The sequence below is a fragment of the Xenopus laevis genome, chromosome 3S (assembly GCF_017654675.1).
Source record: "Xenopus laevis strain J_2021 chromosome 3S, Xenopus_laevis_v10.1, whole genome shotgun sequence".
In the NCBI taxonomy this organism is placed as follows: domain Eukaryota; kingdom Metazoa; phylum Chordata; class Amphibia; order Anura; family Pipidae; genus Xenopus; species Xenopus laevis.
This window is the reverse complement of record NC_054376.1, coordinates 37,140,494-37,154,593: the sequence shown is the minus strand read 5'-3', so window position 1 is coordinate 37,154,593 and position 14,100 is coordinate 37,140,494. Positions and strand designations below refer to the sequence as shown.

The 14,100-nt window shown below is 40.4% G+C and overlaps 1 protein-coding gene across 3 annotated transcripts in view; it reads right to left on the bottom strand.

Moving 5' to 3' along the window:
• Nucleotides 1–14,100, bottom strand: part of megf11.S (multiple EGF-like-domains 11 S homeolog) — a 219,190-nt gene that overhangs the window by 204,919 nt on the left and 171 nt on the right. For all 3 annotated transcript variants that reach the window (XM_041588193.1, XM_041588194.1, XM_018255246.2), the window contains exon 1: nucleotides 13,859–14,100. This exon is cut by the window's right edge and continues 171 nt beyond it. The gene's annotated coding sequence lies outside the window, so the exon portion shown is untranslated. The remainder of the gene's footprint in view (nucleotides 1–13,858) is intronic.

The following is a 14,100-nucleotide window of genomic DNA, read 5'->3' as shown; positions in this document are numbered from 1 at the left end:
AATTGGCCTTCATTTTTTATAGTTCTGAATTATTTGCCTTCTTCTCCTGACTATTTCCAGCTTTCAGATGGGGGTCAGTGACTCCAAAAAAAAACAAATTGTAAGACAACAAATGCATTGCTATTGCTACTTTTTATTACTCATCTTTCTGTTCAGGCCTCTCCTATTCATAGTCCAGTCTCTCAATGCATGGTTGCTAGGGGAATTTGGACCAGACTGCTAAAAATGCAAACTGGAGAACTACTGAAAAAAAGCTAAATAACTCGAAAACCACAAATGATAAAAAATTATAAACAATGTGCCAAATGTACTGGAAGATAATGCTCAGTCAAGGTTTTAATTTCTTCTCCAGGAAAGAAAAAAAAAGTTAAAAAACTTTATTGGTCGCAAATGTTTTAGAGAACACGGACCCTTTCTCAAGTGCACTGTAACTGTAAACTTCTTTTAACCTCAATTGCCCACAATGCTCCTCCCTGTGAAATCATTAAGTTCCCCAGTACTTGTATATATAGTCCATTAAAGGAATTGTTCAGTGTAAAAATAAACACTGGGTAAATAGATATGCTGTGCAAAATAAAAAATGTTTCTAATATAGTTAGTTAGGCAAAAATGTAATGTATAAAGGCTGGAGTGATTTGATGTATAACATATCAGTCTAAACTCTACTTCCTGCTTTTCTGCTCTCTAACTCTGAGTTAGTCAGCGACTTGAAGGGGGGCCCCATGGGACATAACTGTTCAGTGAGTTTGCAATTGATCCTCAGCATTCAGCTCAGATTCAAAAGCAACAGATATGACCCTTGTGCCCCGCCCCCTCAAGTCACTGATTGGTTACTGCCTGGTAACCAATCAGTGGAAACCAAGAGAGCCGAAAAGCAGAAAGTTGTGTTCTGATTGTTATGTTTTTTTATTTTGCACAGCCTATCTATTTACCCAGTTTTTATTTTTATCCCATCCGAACGAGAAGAAAAAAAGAGGGCCAACTTCATATAAATACCTGTTGTTTAGAAATGAGATATTGGATAGGTGTATAGTTACTTATTTATATTTGTGATGACATCACGCCTTTACTTAACAACTGGAAATGCACCAATGTGAACGTAATGCAATGATGCAAAAATGTCACATAATAACTGTATTATTGTTGGTATAACTTAAAGGGTACTTGATACCCTATAATATTTTCCCCCACCAAAGGTGTGGGCTAATAGAGCCTGCAGTCCAGTTGGGGTAACCAGGGAGGGAGCTCCTGGTTTGAGCAGCCATGTTGGGGCACGTGCATGTGCATGATGAGCGAATGCCTAAACTTGAACATTAAGTGCACAATATGGTTGCTTGCACCCGGAGCTCCCTCATGGTGCGAGTTTCCTAGCACTGGTGGGGCCAATTTTTTTTTTTTTAAAAAAACTGCTGTTACTCCCATGCTCATTTGGAAATATTTAAGGTTACCAGGTGCCCTTTAAATGATGTCATAGATAGCAAAACACTGCTGATGGTGGAGAAACAGAACTGGCACTCATGATGAGTTGATGTATTTTTGACATTGGTGCATTAACTCATGAGGAAAAGACATATATGTGTGGCATTGGCAAATTAGTACAGCAAACCTCATAGTCATATGTTATGGCTATGTTGTTCAGATTTTAAATAAAAAACATGCCATATTTACAGGTGAATTATTTCAGGAGATATTCCTCACTTTAGTAAACAGGCTACCAAAGATCAAAAGCAAAATACTCCTCCAAAAGAAAACATAAAGCCTGGGAGCTGGAAATAGTATAAAATGCTTGTAGGACCCTTTAAGCATGTTAAAGGGATACTGTCATGGGAAAACATTTTTCTTTTTCAAAATTAATCAGTTAATAGTGCTGCTTCAGCAGAATTCTGCACTGAAATCCATTTCTCAAAAGAGCAAACAGATTTTTTATCTTCAATTTTGATATCTGACATGGGGCTAGACATATTGTCAATTTCCCAGCTGCCCCAAGTCATGTGAATAACAATCCCTGTTTTGTTTAAAGGGTAAGGCATTTTTCAGTAGCAGTATGCACAAAATGTCTCAATGTCTTAAATATATTGATAATGTGTTGAGTGCTGAGGACTCTTGTATTTGTCTATATGTATTTTGTGGTCACACCCTCATTGCAACCCCGCCTAATGGTTTTAAAAATTAGTGGTGAGCACAACTTTCCCTTGTTTGTTAGGGTTATGGAAGATAGCTCATAGTACAAGTTGATCCAGGGACTAGTCTGATTTTGGAGTCAGGAAGGAATTTTTCCCCCTCTGAAGCAAATTGAAGAGGCTTTAGATGGGGTTTTTGCCTTCCTCTGGATCAACTGGCAGTTAGGCAGGTTAAATAGAGTTAAAAGGTTAAACTTGATGGACGTGTGTCTTTTTTCATCCTACTATGTTACTATTAACACCTTTAATCTTAAACAGCAGGAACTGGGGGCCACAAAATAATCAATGGCATATTTTTATTATACATTTATATACCGTAGGTGTTATTGGTAATATTTGTCAAATAAATAATTCTCCTAATAATATTAAGTATATTTTCTACAACTTGTTCTACAATATGTTTGATTTAGATTCAATCTTTAGCCTTCAGACTTTAGTAATTTATTTGTTATGCATATTTTAGCAATTGTGACCTTTTTTTTTGAGATTTGGAAGTGGCCACCCTACCTTAAAGTGCCTGAAACAGGCATGTGTCTCATTCAAAAAGCATCAGTATCATACTTTTAAACATCATGTCCGTATTCTAATTAAAGAAAGAAATTAAATAAGAACTTTGTGAAAAAAAATGCCAGTCAATAAAACGACAAAAGTGAAAGGTTCCAAAAGTCCAAAAAGCCATGTTTTAATACAAGGTTAAAGTTAAATTCCATCCAGTTGGCACATTGGTCAGTTGCCAACAATTCCCATTCCAAATAACTGGGGAAGATATTAAATGTTTAGTCCCACTCCCACTGACATATAAAACACTAGCTATTAGCATATTGATATTATGAATTCAATGAAGAAATAAAATTACAGTTAATTACACAATGTGTGGTTCTCTCTCTCTCTCCCTCTCTCTCTATCAATTTGAAAAGAATTACATAGGGATATTAAAAATCACCTACTGAATCTTTACCTTTAAACTCGAATCTCTACACTTGCCAAATCAGTAGAATTACCAGTTTACCAAACAGGATTCAAACACCAGCTGAATTTTTCCCTCCAAAATAAGCCACACGTTATGGGAGTTGTTTATCAAAACTCAATTATTTATGATTATTTTATCAACAAAAATCTGAATCAAACTAGAATTCACTATTTTACCTTATTTATGATTAAAAAAGTTTGAAAAAAAGTTTTCCAGGAGAAAACTCAATAAAATCGTGCAAAAATCAGAATCGTATGATTTTTTTGGATTTCTTTTCCCAGAATCACTTGATTTTTTCAGGCTTTTTCCTGAAAAGACTGAATTTTTCAGATTTTTGCCCAAAATAGTCAGAAACTTCCAAAAAGGATAGGGACCTGACCTCAGCAGGTCTGAGATGGCGGATTTTTGAATTTTGATTTTTTGCAGCCTCTGGGTATTATAAATTTTCAAAGTATTTGAGTTTTTTTCTACTAAGAATTCAGATTTTTTAGTAAAATTTTTTCGAGTTTTTGGCATTTGGACTTTAATAAATGACCCCCTTAAAATGTGACACCAGACTGACAGTGTTATAGAAGATTTGTCCTTTTTTTGTATGTAATAGGGGATCCCATTCCTTTTGTACTGTTTTTGCTATACTACATTAGAGATCCCAAATGGCACTGGGGTATTAAATACAGAACGTGAGAATATGTAAAACCCTTTAATCCATATATTATACACAAAAGGCATGAATATAAACCGTGAGTAGTGATGTCATCAGTTACAAACAGTGAGTAGTGATGTCATTGTTGTCACATGACTCATTAAAACTCGTGTATTATAATAAATAAAGTACCCCTTGTTGGAAAATATGAGGATATTAGAAATATGAGGATATTAGAAATAGGGATGCACCGAATCCACTATTTTGGATTCGGCCAAACCCTCAAATCCTTTGCGAAAGATTCGGCCAAATATCGAAACAAATCCAGGTGGGAAGGGGAAAAAACTTTTTTTTTACTTCCTTGTTTTGTGACAAAAAGTCATGCAATTTCCCTCCCCGCCCATAATTTGCATATGCAAATTAAGATTCAGGTCGGCCGGGCAGAAGGATTTGGCTGAATCCGAATCCTGCTGAAAAAGGCCGAAAATCCTGGCCAAATCCCGAGCCGAATGCTGGATTCGGTGCATCCCTAATTAGAAATATGAGGATATTAGGATACCTTGGAGTTCTATGACCTGTATGAAAGCACTTGGCCTGCGGCCTTGTACTTTTATATGGTCATGGAGCTCCTCAGTGACTTATAATATCCTTATTATAAAATAATAATACAATTAAAACATTTCATAATTTGAGGGGACTTCAAAGAGTGGATCAAAAAAAATTGGCAAGCCAAAAGTCTTCTTAACCTAAAAAAATCCTAAAATTAATTTACACACAGAATGAATCATTCATTACACACACAAAAACACATCTGAGTGAACTGGCCCTTGATACCTATAATATTTGATGATTTTAGTTAGGATATACAGTGACCCCAAACTGTATTCCTGCATGATAAATGAACCATACATTTGTAATATGAAGCTTTAGAACAACCATCTTTTTGTTCAGTCTCATTGGAATAGCTAATGAGATCACGTTGCTCTGGACTCCACACCTGGCTCTCGCCAGTAGCCGATGAACGCAGTGGGCTAGCCCAGAATGCCAGCTGATAAAAACGCAGAGTCAAGTAACTGACTTCTCAGCAGAAACAGAGTTAATATTACGCCTGCGTGCAAGATACACAAATTAACGGCTCACTTCCACCCTTATTCTTGGAGCTTTCCTTTCTCCTTCTCTCTCAGTGCTTCAGATTTTCACCATTCTCCATTTGTCAAAGGAGGTATTTTAAAGTCAAAAACATTTCTCTGCTCCTCCCATGCTGTACTGCTCTTTGAGACCAAAGGAAAGACACGTCGGTCGCAGGACTTTCTTCTTCGAAAAGAACAAATTGGTTCAGCAAAGCTAAGTGACACCACTTTGCCTCGCGCTGTAAGTGCCGACCCGCTGGGAGAGGCTGCTTGGGTCAGCAGGATCCATTGTGATGGACCTTGTTCATTGTCTAAGGAAACTTCAATGTTTGCACTGCAATGTTTGGTGAGCCCCTGGCCTTATATATCCATTCCCGTCAATAGATGCCAGGCAGTGAAGACGTTAATTATTCTAACTGTTGGAAAACTGGACCCCCCAATGTTTTATACCTATACATTAGTATGTTAGTGTGCTTTCTGTGAATATTGTGCCCCATTATACAGAAGAGACAGATGGCAAGCCCAGCTAACCTACTAAAGAATAAAACTGATTTTCCTTTTTACTTTTTTCACACAACCATAAACAGCGTTTATTTGTATGCATGCCTCCCACATGAACAGTATTCTATATGTTTCATGAAATCACACATTATGAACCTGCAACACCCCATCTATTCCATGTGATAATACAGGTATGGGATCTGTTTACTGGAAACCTGTTATCCAGAAAGCTCAGAATGACAGGAAGTCCATCTCCCATCAAAAATGATTTCTTTTTATTCTGCAGTTATAAAACAGTACTTTGTACTTGATCCATACTAAGATATACTGGAGTATATTTATCAAAGAGTGAAGTTAGAGATCGCCACAGTCCTCTAGAGTGAAATTCCACCACTCTCCATTCATTTCTATGGGATTTTGAAAGGCGCTTTTATCAAAGGATGAACTTTCACTTTCACCCACTGATAAATACGCCTTTCAAAATCCCATATAAAATAAATGGAGAGTGGTGGAATTTTACTCTAGAGGACGGTGGCGATCTCTAACTTCACTCTTTGATAAATATACCCCAATGACTCCTTACTGGAAGCAAAACCAGCCTGTTGGGTTTATTTAGGGGGTTATTTATCAAAAACCGAATTTTTCTGATTTTTTAAAATAAAAAAGTCAGACCAAACTAGAAACCACTGTTTGACCTTATTTATTATTCAAAAAGCACAATTTAATCAGATCAGGGGAAAACTCACTCTATTTGTTCTGGCTTTTTCCAGAAAAGACTGAATTTTTCCGATTTTTGCTCGAAATAGTTTTTGGATTCCAAATAGGATAGGGACTTCTCCCATTGGTGTATATTTATCAAAAGAATTTTCTGGTTCACAACAACTGTGCATCCGGTGAAAGTAATGGAAATTGCCGAAGGGACCCAAAGAATACCGATGCATCGGAAGATTGCGCCAGTGAGCCAGTGACTCTGCATGTGTGGTCACTATTTCTAGAGGGGACACAATTCAATGGTAATACTGAGCAGGGGGAAGGCAAGGAGGGGAGCCAGTGGAGGGGGGCCAGTGGGGACTTTTGGCTAAAGGGGGGGTTTAGTTCTCCTTTAAAGCTTATTTGCCCATGTAGGGGATGCTCCAACGGGTCTCCCCGGTCAATATCAGGCCAAAAATCAGGCAGATATTGATCAGGCAGGTTTGATTTTTTTTGGAGATCCAGGACGAATCGGTTAGTTCTTTGTAATCCGATCATTTGGCCCTAGAGCCAAGGTCGCCAAACAAACTAATCTTAACCCGATATGCCTACCAAAGGCAGACTGATATCAGTATTAATCGTGTATTACCACCTTAAGACTGATGCCAACCAATAGTCCTCAAATGACCGCCTGTGCACTCCAAGCGCACTAACGTTTATATGATGAGCTTGAAGCTATCTAATGTATCTGCCAGTACATCTACTTCAGAGAGAGAAATCCACAGCATCAGAGCTGTCAACTTCGTAAAAGTACTTTAAAATTTCCAGGCTTGTGGCGTCCCAGGAAGTGATGTCAGAAGAAGTTACGTCATTCGCAAAACGTCTTCTGAAGCCAACACAACCGCGCTGCTCATGAGAACTTCGCTCCACCGACGTCACTGAAATGTTCTGCACGCGTGGATTTTTGTGGCAAATCATTAGAAATTGGAAAAAATTGGGGGAAGGCATTAGAGTGATGGGAGACCAGGGGACAAGGCTGAAAATCTGGTAGCTCCAGATAAAGTTGACAGCTCTGCAACATCACAGCTCCTAAAAAATTCCTGGCCCTCCTGATTTACTGGAATTGCTGCATGCAAAGCACTTTACTTGCTGCTCTCCCAGGTAACCTTCAGCATTTTTCACATTTACACAGGATTGCCACATGCCAGGTATTGTATATGTGCCAGTAATTGAAACAGATGTGCAGATATTTTCTGGACCTTTTTTGCCTGACAGATTTCACTAGCGGACTACAGATTATGTGGGCTATTTGTTCGAACGAAAGGGGGGGGTGGTGATCGTACTATAAAGTTCTGATAATAGACAAGTACTCAGTTAATGATGGCTTAATAAAGTAAATAAAATTGATATGAAGTAAAAGCTAAATTACGTATCGCAGTCTATTGACAGTGCCATAGAAACCACAGAAGGAAAAGTTTGTAAACCACGCATCACCAACCCCAGGCAATGGGAACTGCTGCTCTGCTTTTACAACTAGATTTAGGCAAACCCAAATGCACTCATAAATAATGTTTTCTGAGAGAAAAGTCTGTGTCCGCTTTGTTTTGGTCTCCAGAAGTTCCAGGCAGGACTCTGAGCGAAGCAGACTCCGCCTGGAGACAGTGAATTGCACACACGTCCAGGAACACAAGCCATCACAGCCAGTCCCTCCCGGCATGTGAATACGTGAGAAGGAGACGGGGGAACGAAGACGCGGCAGAATATAACTATAAAGGGGAACTATTGTTCAACATTAAATAAATCCAATAGGCTGGTTTTTCTTCCAATAATGATTAATTATATCTTAGTTGGGATGAAGTACAAGGTATTGTTTTATTATTATTACAGAGAAAAGGGAAATCATTTTGAAAAATTTGGATTATTTGGATAAAATGGAGTCTATGGGAGACAGGCATTCCGCAATTCGAACTTTTCTGGATAACAATCTAACAAAATAACTGCCTTTTGCACAGTCCTGCAGGTAGAGGGACAGGATTTCTGGCGATTTTAATAGAGTGAGCTCTAATACATCTTCTATGTAAAAGGAGCCCCCCTATAAGATATATCGGATCTAACTGTCAATGAATATCTGACTCCCAACTCCTGCATGAAGAGAGAATGAAGAGAAACAGATGCTGAGAGAGGAATATTGAAAATTAAATTGATTATTTCAGAAGGGTACAGAATTTCTAATTGAAGTTTCTTATTTCAGTGTGATGAAGCTTATATTCAATTTTCATTGTCGCAATAGTTTCCCTTTAAAGGATCAGTAACACCAAAAACTGTAAGTGTTTTAAAGTAATGAAAATATCCTGCACTGGTAAAACTGATCTGTTTGCTTCAGAACACTACTATAGTTCATATAAACAAGCTGCTGTGGAGCAATGGTGGAAATTGAAAAAAGGCCATGCACAGGTTAACTAATGGATAACAGATAACACCATTAGACAGACAGAGCTTATCTGGTATCTGCTGTGTAACTTGAGCTTTTTCTCCTTTGAATGGCTGCCCCCATTGCTATACAGCAGCTTATTTATATAAAAAATTGTAGTGTTTCTTAAGCAAACACAGCAGTTTTACCAGTGCAGGGCAACACTGCATTATATTTTCATTACAACACTTTCATTTTTTGACGTTCTGTTCCTTTAAAGGGGATGTAAAGGCAAAAAAATAAAATCCCATTTTTACTTTACTTTAATGAAAAAGAAATCTATCTCCAATATACTTTAATTAAAAAATGTCTACCGTTTTTATAATAAGCCTGACTGTATGCAGTAAAATTCCCAAGTTGTTTTACTTTACAATCTGCTGCGGATAGGAAACTAGCTGCTCTAGTCCATAGCTGCTTTGCAGGGAAACGATCATACTTTCAAACGGAAGGGGGGGAGCCCCCCACTTTACTTCCCTGAACTTTAGCAGCTTTATTTGTTTCCCTGTAGAGCAGCCGGCGACCGTGTAGAGATTTGTACCCACAGACTCAGTGCAGTCTGCATATTGTGATTATTAATCAGACTTTCTGTTTCAGCTTCTATGGCAGATATTATTTGACTTGTGCTGTTTTTATCATTTATGATGATCCCTAAGCTTAACCTCCCAACAGCAGAGATGTTTAACACAGCTACAAGATGGTGACCCCCTGTGGCCAACTTTGAAAGCATAAATTATTTGTTTAATTAAGCTTCTGGTGCAGTAAGTTCATGTTTATGTTTAGTATAGAAAATACAGCATTTCTAGCCTTATTCTATTTTAGAATTTACTTCCCCTTTAAGTATCGGCAGATAAAGTCCCTGTGGTCATTGTGAGTCAGCTGACAATTATTAGGCATTTAATGGTCAACTTCCCGTAAGTCGCTCTCCAGTAAGCTACAACTTATAGCACGCACTACATTGGCTGAAGTTATGTTTCAACAACAATTTTAAAAGCCACAGAATGAAAAAACATTCATTCTGATGTCAGTAGCCCATTTAAGGTTAATGGGACATTAAGTGGTTACTAGTTGGCATATTTCAATCTGTGATTTGGACAGTTGGTCCCCCCGCAGATAGCAGCGGCAGACAAAACATTCCATGAAGAAATTACACTATCAGAAGTTTGCTAATCTGAAGGCGCACCCCGTGGTCAAAATCCAACCATTTGCGCTCATTGACAGACACATTGAATGAATTCCTGGTACTGTACACAACAGAGGTGCAGGACGGACCTGCCTTTTAGAAAAGAAAGAAATGCAGCATGCCATTAGCTGTAGCATTCCAGTCAACACCTTATATACCTTTATACCTGCAGCCCCTCAACTTCAAATGATTGACACAAGATATTATTGGTATTAAGGGTATCCCTATACGGGGTCAGAACTAGGGGTAGGCAGAAGAGGCACCTTCCTAGGGCACAAGCAGGCCCAGATTCAGTGACGGACTGGGCCAGCGGGAAACCGGGAAAAAACCCGGTGGGCCCTGGCCCTCTTGGGCCCCCGCCGGCCCAGACTGGGTCCTAGATTAGCCCCCAAACAAAAAAAATGTGTACGGCGCAGTGTGCTTACCATTAGCGCAGGCGCGTGGTTGGCCTTTCGTTCACGCATGCGCGCTGTAAGCCTATAGTTCATGCATGTGTGTGGTGCGTCTGCCACTCGCACATGTGCACGGAGCACCAGCTTTTTGCGCATGCGCGCAGGGCCCCCCGAGGTTCAAGAACCGGTGGGCCCTGATTGCGCCAGTCTGACCCTGCCCAGATTTCCCTCTTCATCGCTCCTAGAGCACTGGGGAGCTGCGGGTCCAGTGCTCCTAGAATGAGTATTAGCAACTATTGTATCAATTCTAACAGCTGCCTGTAATAAAACCAAGAGGTTCTGCTCGGCAGGGACAAAGATAACAAATTTATCAACTAAACGTATCAATTTAGAACAGTAAAAGAGTCGGCGACCGCCACCCCCCCCCCCCCCCCCCGAGCAGCTTTAGAAGATAAAAAATGAAACTTTATACTTCATTATTAGAAAAACAGTGACACATAGAAAATACAAAGTAATTGGGAAAAGCTTTTATTTCTGGTGATCTATCGGAACCCAACTGAACTGGAAAAAGTGTTGGAAGGTGAACAACCCCTTTAACACTAATAAATAGCACTGTGCTACAGTGCTATTTATTATCCCCACTGCGATTAAAGTGGTTGAGGTTTTATGATTCCCTTTGCAAATACTGGTGTAACTCTGCTATTATCCCCATTGCTACTATAAGCATTATAGTGCTTTTAACCCCACTAATACTATAGAGAGCAACTGTGCTTTAATCCTCATTGTTTTTTTTATACATCCTGTTGTGATATTATCCCCATTACTATTATTGGTGCTAATGTGCTATATTCCCCACTGCTACGATTGGTGCTACTGTGCTATTTTACGTGCTGCAACTATAGGTGTTGCTGTGCTATTACCCCCATTGCTACTATTAGTGCTACTATTCCTAGGGGGGCGTGAGAGAGCTTGCTGCTGCTTCCGCCCCCCGGCAACCAAGTTTGGGAGATTTACTTTGAAAGCAGCAAGTAAGTTGCAGGTAAAACTTAAGGTGGCCATACACGGATAGATCCGCTCGTTTGGCGATGTCGCCAAACGAGCGGATCTCCCTCCGATATGCCCACCTTGAGGTGGGCAATATCGGGCTGATCCGATCGTGGGCCCTAGGGCCCAACGATCGGATCCTAGCGTTCGCCAAACGGGCGGTCGGATCGCGGGACCGCATCAACGAACAGATGCGGCCGCGATCCGACGGGATTTTTAATCCCATCCGATCAAGATCTGGCCGACTTTCGGCCAGATCTCGATCGGGGAAGCCCGTCGGGGGCCCCCATACACGGGCCAATAAGCTGCCGACACGGTCTGTCGGCAGCTTTTATCGGCCCGTGTATGGCCACCTTTAGTCTCTTTATAAAATGTATAATGAAGCAATGGAATGCAATTTGAGTATATTACTGGGCAGCAGTGATGGGCGTTTCGCTTCACCAAAAAATTCGCAAAATGGCGAAAAATTTTCCAAAAAAAATAGTGAAAATCTAAATTGAAGCCCACGTCCAATTTTGGATGATTGTACAAAAAGTCACTCGCATGAATTTTGACACTGGCGTTAAAGTCAATGGGCATCTGAATAGTGTTGATGTGCAGTGATTTTTATGCGAACGACTTTTCGGATGTGCGTCCAAAATTTTTTAACTCAAATTTTCACTGGGGAATTTTCACGGGAGATCCGCAAATTAATTCGCCTGCTGCGAAATATGGAAATTCGCCGCAAATTTGTGACATGCGAATTTATTCCCCCGTCACTACTGCTAAGATATGGGATGACTTTGACGTAGTTGGCCAGCTTAAATATATTGCAATATATGGACAAACAATCCCTGTTTTGTTTAAAGGGTAAGGCATTTTTCAGTAGCAGTATGCACAAAATGTCTCTGTCTTAAATATATTGATAATGGGTTGAGTGCAGAGAACTCTTGTATTTGTCTATATGTATTTTGTGGTCACATTGCACTCCCGCCTAATGGTTTTAAAAAGCAGTGGTGAGCACAACTTTCCCTTGTTTCTTATAGTTGAACTGAAGAAGCTGCTCGGATGAGTAGTGAAATGTCTTCAATGATTATAGCAAGTCCAGTTGTTTTAGAATTACTAGATATACCATGACCTGGACGAATGAAAATTGTCATAGTCATTCAGCTATTAAAGTTACTAGGGGCTGCATTTTTCGAATATCGAAGTCGAAGGATTTAGCAAATTTCCTACAATCGTATGATCAAAGGAAAAATCGTTCGATCGAACAATTCAAAGGATTTTAATCCATCGATCGAAGGATTTTCCCTCGATCAGAAAATTGTTAGGAAGCCTATGGGGACCTTCCCCATAGGCTAACATTGGCCTCGGTAGGTTTTACTTGCCGAAGTAGGGGGTTGAAGTTTTTTTTAAAGAGACAGTACTTAGACTATCGAATGGTCGAATAGTCGAACGATTTTTAGTTCGAATCGTTCGATTCAAAGTCGAAGTCATAGTCGAAGGTCAAAGCAGCCCATTCGATGGTCGAAGTAGCCAAAAAAAACATTTGAAATTCAACGTTTTTTTCCCTCTATTCCTTAACTTGCTTTATTAATAACATTGGGCTCAAGCATCATTTTTACCTTTTCTAGAAAAAATAACGGCCTTCCTATTTATTTTTTTTTTTTTTCCCTATTAATAACATTGGGTTTCAAGCATCATTTTTACCGGTCAGGCCAGATAAAATACTGGCCAGGCGGCAACCCTAGTTGCGCCGCCGGTGAATAATTTTGCAACTCCCGCGAAAGATTCGGCAGCGCCAAAATCGCTGTGCGTCAATACTATTCGGACAGCCATTAACTTTAAAGATGGTGTCAAAATTGAAGCGAGTGACTTTTCGGACATGCGTCCAAAATAGATGTAGGCGACAATTTTCACAAATTTTTCGGCGAAGCGAAACTAATGCCCATTCCTGCACAACCTCTGGCCAGGCTGTGGGTGTGGGGGCAAAGCACAGGTACCACATGCTAATAAATACATGATAACTAATGGTTAAGCAGAAAGTCTCATTGCCTTGCAGACTAGTCCTCATAGTCATTCATTTTCCCTTGTAGTGAGTACACATGGCCAGATACACAAATGAAATGCCAATAACATCATCATTGAGTGGCTGTGCAATCAGACTGGAAGCAATCGCTCCAGGGCCCAAAATACTGCATTAAATGAAAGTGTAGGGCACAGTATTAACCCCGCAGTGTCCAGCTCGGGAATAGGAGAAGTGAGTGGGACTGAGTCTAGGGGCAGATGCGGGCGCTGGGGAGTCGGACAGCAATGACTGCAGACAATGACTGCAATGCTCTGAAAGCCACCGACTCTATATCGTCAGTAAAAACAAAGAAGTTTTTGCCTTGGCCCTTCAGCAGCAAAGACCCGGATACCCGAAAATAAAAGTATTGCCATTAATATTTCCCAGGCGGCCCCTGGCAAGGAGACGATTCAATGGCTTCAACCAAAGTACCAAGACAGGGGGTTTATTCGGAACAGAAGGCGCCGCTCTCTCTCTAAGTTTGTAATGAAGAACTGACTATACAACGTTTCAAGCCGAAATTGGTCCTGTCTGTGCCATTACCGAACCGAATTCCCCCGTTACCCCCAATGTCAGCTACTCGGACATTAACCCCTCAGCCCAGCTCTTACCTGCTGCTCACAACTGCCAGTCACAGGGTGATAATCACACACGTCTCCTGACTCCTGCTCTCCTGTCACTCATTATGGAGAGACTCAGCACCGACACCCGTCCCCAAACCCCCCTCCCTTTCCCAGCCCCGGGCTGTTCCTCCACGTGTCCCGGCTCAGTTGATAATGGTCCAGGCGGGGGCACTTCCCCCCCACACCCCTCAGTGATGGCTCAATCTCAGCCCCTCTATGACTGCTTGAAG